The sequence below is a fragment of the Fukomys damarensis genome, unplaced genomic scaffold, assembly GCF_012274545.1.
Source record: "Fukomys damarensis isolate Sample0158 unplaced genomic scaffold, DMR_v1.0_HiC HiC_scaffold_16, whole genome shotgun sequence".
NCBI lineage: Eukaryota > Metazoa > Chordata > Mammalia > Rodentia > Bathyergidae > Fukomys > Fukomys damarensis.
In genome coordinates this window covers 99295092-99307472 of record NW_022900928.1, presented here as the reverse complement: position 1 = coordinate 99307472, position 12381 = coordinate 99295092, and the positions used below count along the sequence as shown (strand labels likewise).

The 12381-nt window shown below is 38.1% G+C and overlaps 1 protein-coding gene across 12 annotated transcripts in view; it reads right to left on the bottom strand.

Annotated features, from left to right (window-relative positions):
• Window positions 1–12381, bottom strand: part of Dgki (diacylglycerol kinase iota) — a 441978-nt gene that overhangs the window by 102534 nt on the left and 327063 nt on the right. The gene's annotated exons all lie outside the window — the stretch shown is intronic.

Here is a 12381-nt window from a genome sequence, read left to right as displayed (position 1 = left end):
AGTGCTGGCTACAACAGCATTACTGCTCCCCTCAGCTAAGCTTCAGATAGGTCCTGAGTGCAGGCAGGACCATTTACTTCTTAGACCATTTACTTCAACAAACTTTCAATTATAAATTCTTTCTCTGCCCCTCTGAGATGTGAATCTTTCCATGCCTCTTGCCAGATTTATAATCCCATCCATTAAAATTGGACTAAAGAATCTGAACATTCCTGAACACTTATGAAATGCACATATTCCTTGAGGAATTTATCAAGTATTTTGAAACATAAATATGATGAAAGATAGAGCCCCTATCTCCAGTCTCTGTGGTAGGATAGGACCCTAGCTAGTTACTGGTAATGAGAGACAGTTAATAAACACATGGAACATCTCCCCCTACATCCTGCAGTACTTTCCCACTAGCCCCTCTTCCCAATGATTAAAAATCTTTCCACCTCTTTTTTGACAAATTCTTAGAAAAACCATTGGTAACAATAGGAAAGACAGTTTGATAGAAGAAAAGGGACCAGCAGGAGGATGAGTTAGGAAGCTACTGCAGTAAGTAAGATGAACAATGGGGAAATGTGGACTAAAGGAATGGAAGAAAGAAGGGTAAATAGGAGAGGGAGATTAAGACAGAAAAGTCAACTCCTTCACGACCAGTTAAATGGTAAGAGGACTTGCAGATGTTCTGCCTGGCCATAGAGTTACATTTTTCTGGCACACTTGTATACCCTGGTGGGCTTGTGGCTTACTGAGCCGGAGACAGTACAAGATAGCAGAGAGAAAAGGACTGTGAAAATAATATTACTCACATTATAATGATGAATGACAATAACCTCTTATAAATTCTTCAAAGTCAGTTCCATAACACCTATGGCACTAGAAAAAGGTCCTTAAATTAGAATGTGTTACAGACACAATTGGGGAAAAATATTCTTATGGCTGAAGAATAAAGAACAGGAGAAGGAGGGAGGAGAACACCATACCTTCCCTAGATACCCATCCAAATCCCAGACTGCATGGGGAAAAAATGAGAACAAAGATATGTCATGTAAAGGTATAAGATCCAGATGTACTGTATATTTTAAAAGTACCAATAAACTCAATAAGGAAAAAAAAATCCCAGGCTGCAGCACCTCAGGAGTTAGTCAGAAATAGATCATTTTCTTTTTCTCTTTCCAAATCATCAACATCAACATGCAGCACATAATAACTGGAAGAGCAAAAATGAGAAAGAAAAACCCAGCAGAAAGGAGACATTATAGCATCCTCTTCTGGACAAAGATGAAAGGAATCAGCTGGAGAATTTCAAGCCAATCACAGGTACTGTTTACAATTGCATTTGTTACTTTGTCCTACTTCTGATGACTAATTCATGTATTACCAGTGGTAACCTTAAAACAAAATGACATATTATTCCTTAGAATTCATACCCAGTGAAACATGATAGGAGCTTTTCTCTGCAAGGTCCTAAAATGCATTTGACAATGGGTGTCAGAAAACAATGTAAGGTTTTCTAAGGATACCCATCAGCAAATTAGTATTTGCTAAATTCTAACATGCAGAAAATGAGCTATTATTGATATGTCCTGCCAGCCCTCAAGTACTTGGGAGGGAGATGACATACTTAAGTGTGACATTGGAATTTTGGCTGCATAGCCCAGCCAGCCAAATAAATGTGAAAATAAAGATCAAATATGAAATGCCCTAAAACAAAGATTCGCAACCACACCCAAAACTTAAATATGTGAAAAAATAATTACAGATACACGAATCCAAAATTCTTTCACAATTTCAATGTCACCCTGCCTATCACTGCTGGTGAGGGCCAAGGTTACCACCAAATAGATGCTGGGGATATAGTCAGTCAGCTCTGAATTTCTAAATTGATTGGATGCACATGGAAAATTAATAACAAAGAGTTCCTAAAGTCACCACAAGGAGTTCAGATCTCTTTCTGGAAGCAAAAAAGTGAACAAATTATACATAGGAAGCTGCCACATGAAGGTGTGGAGTAGGGCAGTCTCAAACAATCCCTTCCTGTCAGCTAACATCTGAGGGAACTCTACCCTGGTTCTTGGTAACTGGGAGAGAGGCGGTAAATTCAGGAAAACCAGGAGGTACTAAGAAAGGGTGCTATGGACTGTGAACTATGAAAGGGCCATGTTCTAGGTAACTCTGAGGTTACCTCTACTGGTTACAGGGTTAGGCTAGAAATAACAGCTTGAAATTTAGATCATTTTGCATTTTAATTTCCACTTGTAACAACTCAAATTCCAAATGGGAAATACTAAATTTGGCGACTAAATTCAGCAATTTCCTGCTGAAAGGAACTTTAAGAAAAGGTCAGCATTCACATTTTAGATTTCCATTTCACTTTGCTGATGCAGGTGCTTCTGAAGAAAGCAATTCTGGTTTTCTGAATAGCAGCAAGGTCTGATCAAAAGATACAAAGAGAAAAACTTGGGGGCTAGTGCTCATGGAAACTGAATCCCAATGCCAGAACAGTGCTTGATATACTTAGTTGATGTAGGCAGTTGTTGAATTAGAGATGATTAAATGGACAAAAGGATTCTGGTATGTGGATGGTTCCCTCCTCACCTTAGTTAAATAGTCAGGTGCTGAGTGACAGCCCAGACTTTGCTTGCAAAACTGAAGCCTTCACCCAGATCCAGTGTGAGCTGCTGGATACCCCAGTTGCTGGAAGTCTGCTCACAGCTGGCAGCTGAGTGCCTCTCCAGGAAGGCATCTACTTCATCCAAGGTCAGCCACCTCCCGAGGGAGCCTTACCTGTACACATTTAAACTTGCCTCCAAGGGAAAAAAACCCTAAATGACCTTCCTGGACCCAAAGGTCACTGCTTTCCCCACCCCATATAACTGGGACATCCCATTAACCTCCTGCAAACAAAACTCACTGTCAGAGTGTTTCCCTGGGAACCCCATCTGCAATAAGAGCTGTGACATTGTTCTTTTAAATAGCACATCTCTATATGTGCATAGTTATGCTTTTATTAAAAAAATAAGGAAACATACAGCATTAGGAGAGAAAAGATGTAATTTCTTATTAAAATCCTGCTGCAGCAGTGTGATCCTGTGTGAATGTTTCAAATGTCCCTGTGATGTATGTGGCCAGTGTATGTAGCAGCCCTCTGTAAACCATGAAAATTAAACCATGAGGCACTAAATAAATATTGGGTGTTATTATTTAGTATTAAATATGATGGACACAACTCTGTAGTGGCTGTCATTATACCACTCTCACATTAACATGATGAATGAAAAAGTAATCCCTTTATATGAGGATCTCAGAAATAAGTCTGCAAAGAGAAACCTGTTATCTGAACTCCACCCCTGACTTGTCATCTTGGCAAGACAATAAGAAAATGGAATAGGTTGGTATTAAGCAGTAAGAGTTGGCCATCTTCAGCTGGCATAGCAGTGCATGCCTGTAATCTCAGCTACTGAGGTTACTGTGGCAGAACCTATATCAAGTTAAAAACAAAACAAAACAAAATATATAGACTCAGTGGTAGAGGGTTGCCTAGCATTAGGTACAATGCCCAGTATCAAGGAAAGAAAAGGCTTGGCTGTTATATTATGTAAGATAAATGAACAAAATGAAAAATATATTAGTTTAAATAAAGATTTAGGGATGTACCTGCAATTCACTGCTCTCATTATCAAAGACTTCTAACAATGGAGGATCAAATATCATTATCAACATTTTGGGCCCACTGCCTTCCCTGAGACTGAGCATTAGTGACTTCTAATACAATACAACACAGCTCTGGAAGCAAATCTTCCTTTCAATAGAAAAAGAAAGGCTTTGAATCATAAACACAATTAGATAACAAGGGATTTTTTTTATAACAACACCTTTGAACACACTATTCCCTTGGAATCTGAGTTTTTTGAAATCAGAAAGACAGAGAATATGTTTATTCACAAAAAAAGGCCCACCACCTGGAAAGGCAGGTAAGGTTCTACATGTTTAGGCAAAGCCAATGGATTCGGTGATCCATCTTTAAAGTGTTGTATGAAAAATAATCACTTTATACGAGGATCTTAGATATAAATTTGCAAAGAGAAACCTGTCATCTGGATTGAACTGAATTTAATGTGTCTCCCTAAGACTTTGGTGTTGAAGATTAGATCCTCAATGCAGTAATGTTCAGAGGTGGGGCCTAGAGAGGTGAAGGAATCAAGGAGGACCTTATTTCATCAATGGATAATCCATTAATGAGTTCATAACTGTGTGGGCTACTAGAAATTGGAGCCTAGAAAGGTCACGGAATCATGAGAACCTCACTGCACCGATGAATAGCCTATCTGAGTGAGCTAGTAGGAGGTGGAGCCGAGAGGAGCAATGGAGTCATGAAGACCATGAAGACCACTGGATAACCATTGATGAGCTCACAGCTGAATGGGCTACTAGGAGTTGGGGCTTAGTCGGAGTAGGTCACTGGGAATATGGTAGCTTTGAAGAGAAGTTCTCTTTGGGGGCTTTTCCCCCTCACTCTGCTCGCAACGAGCAGCTTTCCTCCACTATGCCATTCTACAGCAACATTTCTACCTTGGAAGCAGAATACCATGAGCTGAAACCATGAACCAAAATGAAACTTCCTTCTTCAAACTGCGCTTATCAGATATTTTGTCTTCCAATGGACTATTTCAAACTTTCTCATCTTTTCCTGAACACCGATACCTCCCCTTCACTACTTTCACCTAGTAGGCTTACTTCTTGTTTTACTGAGAAAACAGAGTAGCAATCCTCCCTCTGCTATTCCTCTCTGCTCTTGGAGCACCTGCCCCATCTGTCCCCACATCCTCCACTGCTCACACATCCCATCTCATCCGACCCAAGGGCACAGCCCCAACCACTATTCCCTTTCTCTGAGCCATATTCTTCCTTTCCAGTGGGTTGGTCCCACTAGCATTAACACTGCTGTACTCCTTTGCAGACCATTAAAAAATCCTCCTATGACTACTTTCTTTTCCAGCTACCATCTCATCTTCACCTCTTCTATAGCTAAATACCTCAAAAGGGCAAACTATGTTGAATTTCTTCATTTGCTTTCATTTGCACATGAAAGCCCCTCTATTCACCTTCACCTCTTTCAATCCAGGATCTCTTGTGAGGTTACTAAGAACCATTCTCCCATCCAGTTCTAATTACCAATATTTAGCGTGCAATTATTCAGTCTCTCTGGTACATCTGACAGTGGTGCTCTTCCTTTCAATGAGACAGTTTTCTTCTCCTGGCTTCCCATGAACAAGATCTGCTGTCGTTTCAGCTTACCAGATGCCTCTTCTTGGTCTCCTTGCTGGATCTTCGTCTCCCCTACTTCTGTTGATCAAGTTGCTGAGGCCAGAACCACAGAGGCAACCTTGATGTAGCTTTTATTCTCAGTACAGTTAATCTGTCATCTCATCCCATCAGCACTGGCTCCCAAATGTATCCAGATGCCACCTGCTTCTCTCTAACTCTACTACTTTATCTCATTCTCTTGCTTGTATTGCCTCTTACCTACAATGCCTTGTGTCTGTTACCCTATTTCCATTCTTACAACCTGACAGTTCTGTACTCAGCAGCCAGATTTATTTAGAATAAATCCAGGTGTGTTCCAATTCTTCCCTAATTGATGAAACACCTTCTGATCACACTTTCTCCAAAGCCTTCAAGCCTTTTCCATTTTTGTACCCTTTCTCACAAATTCAAAATTATCCTCATCCTTCTTCACCCAACTAACCAGGTTTCAGCCACAGGGACTTCCTTGCTATTCTCTAAACATACCATGAATGCCTGCACCACTGAGGCGGCCCCTTCTGTGTCCTTTGCCTGGGGTTACTCCTTTCCTGGGAATCAATCTGTGCTTATGTTCTTTGGTTTCAAGTCTCTGCTTAAATATCACCTACTAGGAAAGGCAGTCCCTGCTCACTTTATCAAAAACAGGAAACTATGTCCTACTGCTTTGCTTTTCTTTCCATTCTATTATTATACAAGATTGCCCGGTATAATACAGCATTCATTCATCATCTGTTTCTCTCTTTGGATTATAAACTCTAGAAGGGTGACCACTTTTTCCACCACTCCATCACTTAAAATAGTGCTTGAAATATGGGAACCAAACAATAAATATATCCTGAATTTATGAACAGGAGATTTATTTGGGGTTGAAAGGAGATGCAAAAACAGAAAGTTTGGTAAAATAAGAAAAAAGTCAGTTGAAGTGTAAAAAAAAAGCATTTGAATGGTATTGTGAATGGATGATTGACATACAAAGTTTTATTTATGTTATGAAATATATTTTACATAAGAAAACAAGAAGCACTTCTTGGAGGAAAGAGACAGCTTAGTCATTAAGTAAATATTCGGAATGTTGGCCCCTTCTACTTTTCTTAAGTTTTCTGTGTCTCGATCACTTTATGTGTGAACCACAGAGAGCAATACTACCTAACATTCAGGGGTGATGGGAGAATGAAATTACATTATACCCATAGAAAAGTGAATAAACGTTCTCACTCATAGGAATGGCACAACATGTGCTATTATTACTATTAACGTCACCTTTTTAAATAAAATGATAAGGATAGAGGCAATAGGAGGGGAAGGACTATGAAAGAAACTCAGCAAGAAACTCTGGTCAAATATCAATTTCTGAAAACAGAAATAAATACAAACACAGCTTCCCCAGACGTATTTCCAATTGGAAAGCCTACCTCCTTCAAAGGGAGGCCTAAGCTCTACCAAGGAGCTCTGCTGTCAGCTCATTAAATGAGAGTGAAGGATTCAACTTCAGAGGAAGTAACTGATAGAAAAGCAATCAGGTGTTTCAGCAAACTATTTAAACAAAATGCACTTAACATGATTTTTTAGTGCTCACACTAGTTAAAGAGTGTGCTGGAGTTTGAAACTTTTCTAACAAAACATGTCAGAGGAAAAATTCAAATTCCAGATGATTTCTACAAAGTTAAATATTTATTATAATATGATATGTTTTTAAGAAATACACAGTAGCAGATAAGGAAAATGAGGCCTCCAGAGGACAAGTGAACTACTCAAGTTTGCACAGCTAGTTAGCAGGCAGACAAGCTTTCTACATTCATGCCTGCATCTGTACATGTGTGTGTGTATATTATCTAAATTTAAATGTATATTTAAATATTGAAATATTTAAATAATGTTCGCTGGGAAAATAGGTACATCGTATTCTATAGCCCCTTCACAGCCCTTTTTACATGAGGAAAAAAGCTCCAGAAATTTGGAAGTTAATTCTAGTTTTTGCTTTTCTTCAACGATTGTTTGTTTATAGTAAGAACTAAATACAGGTATATGTGCTTTGAATAAATTAGGTTGCACTGTTAGGTGTTCTAGTTTCATCCTTCAAATCTCTAGCATCTGGCATGGAAACTGGCATTTAACTGATGCAACTGTGTAGCTGTTGAAATTATTAGCACATGATGAATGAACAGCTCCATCAGTCTTAAATATTTATTGACAACTGAAGTCAAACACGGAAGCTCGGAACAGTAAACAGTAAAAACTCCAGTGACCTTTTCCCAGCCTACCCCTCTTGCTTGTTTTAGCAAGTTGAACCCAAGGCCCTCACACTGAGCTACACCCTCCCCACTTTATTTTCTTTTATTTTTATTTTGAGACAGGGTCTTACATGTCACTGAGTTGTCTAGGGTGGGCCTGAACTTTCAACCCTCTTGCCTCAACCACCAAGAGTGCTGGAATTATGTGCCACAACATCCAGCTTTTCTCCCCTTTTAAAAGTGGGTTTGACTTAGTGACTTCTAAAAAAATCAAGTAGGAAAAGGAAAAACAGAAACATTATAGTATAGACTAAGGAAGTAGCAACTTTATGATGGCAAATACCACATTAACCAAATGCTCAGATAACATCACCAGAGATGTCATAAATTATCAGATGAGTCCTGATATAATGGGTCAAGAAGTGTTGTCCACCTCTGCAATATCCTTTCCAAACAGATGTGTACCAGACCCCTGTGCTATACTCCTGAAGACCATCCACTGTCAGAGACCATAGGAGAAGGGGAGAAAAAGGCCAATTTAATGCAATGGGGTATGTGAGGCTGCACCGTAGAGTAGAAAGTCCAACAGTTTATAGTAATGTAGCAATATGTTTCCTTGACAACTGTACCACAGTAATATAAAGTCCAACTCCCTTTAGCACTATTGCAACAGTTTTATAAATCTAAATTACTGCAAAATAGAAAGTTTACTTAAAAAACTCAGTGATGGATATCAAGGGATCCTCTTGGAAGAATGCATTAAAGAAGGAAATTGTAAATTTCTGTCTGGTTCATAAAATCTAGGCATGGGTGTGTATGAATCATATGTCTAACTATCTTGTCGTCACAGTAGTCTTTTATACTAATAGACATAATAAAAGCACATTCATTATATTTCTTCCCATAATCTTCCTATGATACTATAATTCCAGATTCAAAAAATGTGAAAGGTACAGACTTTTCTCTTGTCATTAGTCCTAAAAATATAGTACAGCAATTATCTTCCTAACATGTACATTCTATTATGTCATAAGTAATCTAGAGATTATTAAAAACATATGGATGTGCAAAGGTTATAGGCAAATGGTAACCTGTTTTATATAAAACTTCAACCATTGATAGATTTTGGTGTACACAAAGGGTCCTAGAACCAATCAGCTGCAGGAAGACTGTATGTATTAGTGCTATCAATTCTGTTTTTTGCTAATGAGAAAGTGAATTGCAAGGTGTTGGTGTGCAAAGTTGCAGGGAGATCAGCCCCTGCTCTGGACCTAGCTTTATGAACCTGCTCACTGATAGGAGATGTGACAGCAGAGCTGTTTAATGGCTACAGCCAGAACAGTCATAGCTGCCACTTTCAGAAAGCATGGCAATGAGTCAGGCTTAGCATCAGGGGTTTCATACATGAGATTACATTTAACTCTCGGTGCTCTATGAGGTTGCAATTATATTCTCCTTTTAGAGATGAGAGATTATATCATCAGAGAAATTAAATTACTTAATACGATTGCAACCCAGATTCAAACACAAACTTTTCTGACTTTTTTACTAAATCACTTACCAGGGAAATTCCATTAGTGAAAATGCCTGAATGCTGTACCTAGAGTTTAATCCTAATGTCATGAATATCAACCAATATACTCAGCATGTATATACTACATATTATGTGCATCCAGGTAATATCCATTACACTGAGAAAAGGTGTGTGAAAATGTTGTTGAACATTATCTTTATAGATGTTATAGACTATATAGCTGTTTTCAGCTGCCTCAAAACTGATTTTAACTGTCAGGATTACAGGCCCTAGACTCTTGTGAATTATCATAGTAATTCAAAAATACAGAGTTAGCTTGTATTAAAATTAAAGCCTCACCACTTTGCAAGAGACACAGTTAAGTTTGGGGCAATATCAAGTTATTCTAGATATAAAAATATATGCCATGTCAATGAATCTCTTTCAGAGACAGAAATACAACAGAATATCTTGGCCCTGTCTATATGACTTTGTGCATCATTAATGATCCATTTAAATACTTCTTTTAGTTGATGGTAGAGATTTTCTTCTGATATTATTATATATTAACTTTAAACTATTTTTAATATGGCAACTTTCTCTTTACATTATCTCTTCAAATGAATAGACATTCCCTTATTACAAACTGTAACCATTAATTTAAGGGTTGATAAATCATAAACAGTGTGTGCCTTAGTCATTTCCCATTGCTGAGACACAATACATGACACCCACAATTTAAAACAGCACATTTGGCTTACAGTTTATTACGGTTCAGTTTCAGTTCATGGTCAGCAGGCTTCAAGACAGAAACTGAGGGGCATGACAGAGAAAAGGGTGCTCAACACATGGTTCCCAGGAAGCAAAGACAAGGGAGGGGCCAGGGATAAGAATACACCCTTTCAAGTTTTGCCCCAAGTAACCCAAATCTAATGAGGCCTCACCTCATAACAATAAATCAGCTAAGAACACACCAGTGGACTTATCCACTAATGAGTATTGGTTCCTCACGATCCAATCACCTTCTATACACATATTTGGGTGATGTTTAGATTGAAACACAACAAGGAGGTAGACTGCATGTTTTAAGAAAGTCTGAAATCCACCAACAAGAGTTAGGGAAGAGACCATATTTTAGGGGAAAATGTTTTCTAAATGGAAGGGAGGTGGGAACCATTTGACATAGTATAGTCATCTTCTGGCTGAAATAAATAAAGCAATTAAAGGGGCTGCCATTCTGCATTATCAGGGAGCTCTGTATTACACATAGAAGCAGGGCTTTGGTAGACAACAAACATCTAAGCTTGTCATCTAATACAAGCAATGATCCATATACATGGGCAAGAATCTATTAAATGTTGATGGCAAACAGCCACATGCTGCCCGAGTCAATCATTTGCTTGTGCCATCAAGAAAGGAAACTAATTTTTTAAACCCATTAACACACCACTGTTCTAGTTCACAGTTTGTTGGCTACAAATGGATTGAAAGAGCTTGCTCTCTTTCTTCTCCTCAGATGGAGGTCAGAGTAAATTCCCAGAGTCCCTTTTAACTAGATGTGCTCTGAGAATTGTATTCAATTAATGATTCTGAAGTAACATCTATTTTGGCATATATACCACACATGAACTCATACTTTTTTTATTCATGTCTTTGTATTCAGTTTGAAGTCCATGAGCTCTTCCATGAATTTGTAGTCAGCTGCAAGTTGGAGTCATGAAAAGAACAAAGTTAAGAATAAGACATAACTTTAAAGGAAAAACTTTCCTGAACAACTACAAGCCAGAGGCGTCACTATCGTATATTAAAACTATTATGATTGAGGTGGCATCTCTTATTTCCAACTCATATGTTGTCTTCTTCAAGCTCAGATCTTTATAATAACTCCTTTATTCCTCCCCTTTGAGAGTTTGTTCTTTTGGGTTCCAAAGACACTGCTGAATTTGTTGGAACTACGTTTACACCAAATACTTGTGCCAATTTAAGAAGTTTCTCCACGCAGAAGTTTTATCACATAAGATGTGATAAGCAAAACACCTACAAGGAAATGTCATCTTTCTGTAAAAGCTCAAATCACAATTACTTCTGGCAGTGGTGCACATAGAATACCACAGAAAAGACAGAACAGATCATTGAAAGCTACAGATAAATCTCATTTCAGCCCCAAATTTCAAATGTATCCCCAGACCCCCCTGAATTACTACAGAGTTGATGGTAAAATGCAAAATATGACTTAAAATCCATTATTTTTATTACTTTGAAAAATTTTAACTTATTTGAAAATTTGAAACAAAGAACAAAAAACACTGTTCTAATTCATAGCTTCTAAAAGTAAATTGAATGTACACTGCAGCTATACTTTTATTGCAATTATATATATTACATGTATGTATATATGTGTATACACATGTATGTATGTATATATTTATATACATGTATATGTGTATGTGTATGTGTGTGTGTGTGTGTATATATATATATATATATATATATACACACACACACACTCATCACTTAAAATAGATTTTGTGCTAATCTGTCACTGTCTTCATTTACATCAGAAAATACAATGGTGTTAACAGAAGGAAAAAATGTAGAGATTTAGCAGACTATACCTCCTTCATGCCCACTTTCTTACCAAAGGAAACGAGAGTGAACGACAGAAATGAAGGCCAGAAAGAAACTAAAGGCACTGATGCTTATAAAAAACAATCAAAAGGACTCAGTAAGCTGAAGCAGCTGAAGAACTGAGATTTCACACAGAACTCCCCAGCAAGCTCTCTAAACTGGTCTAAACTGGGTCACCAGGGAAAAGGATGCTTGCTCAGTCCTGAGAATTCCCTGGGCTCCTCCTGAGACTGCCCTAGGCTCAGGATTTCTATCCACGAAAGCTCTCTGTACATCACAGATTCTGGGATCCAAACCCAGAAGTCACTCTCCCCGGGTCATTTCCCCTCCTTCATTCCTGCCAGTTTAACTGTTGCTTCTTCTGCTTTTTTTACTTGTATCCACATTTGGAGACTGATCAGAGTTCTGGTTAATAAATCTTCATTCTTTATAAAACTGCTTTCTTCCAAGTGGCACCCTTGCCTCTCCTCTTGGACACTGCTCTCCCTTATCTTCTCTGGTCTTAAGTGCATGGGGTTACTGGCCCTCACAGTTAAGAAGGAACCCAGAAAATTTAAATCTAAATTTCCTATGTCTTGTTTCCTTCTGTCTACTTTAACCAATAATTTCATATATCATGATTTAGAAATGGATATAAAATGGTGACCAGAATGTTTAAAATGTCCAGTAAATATTGATTGATAAAGTAAACTAACAATTAGCTATGTGTTCAAA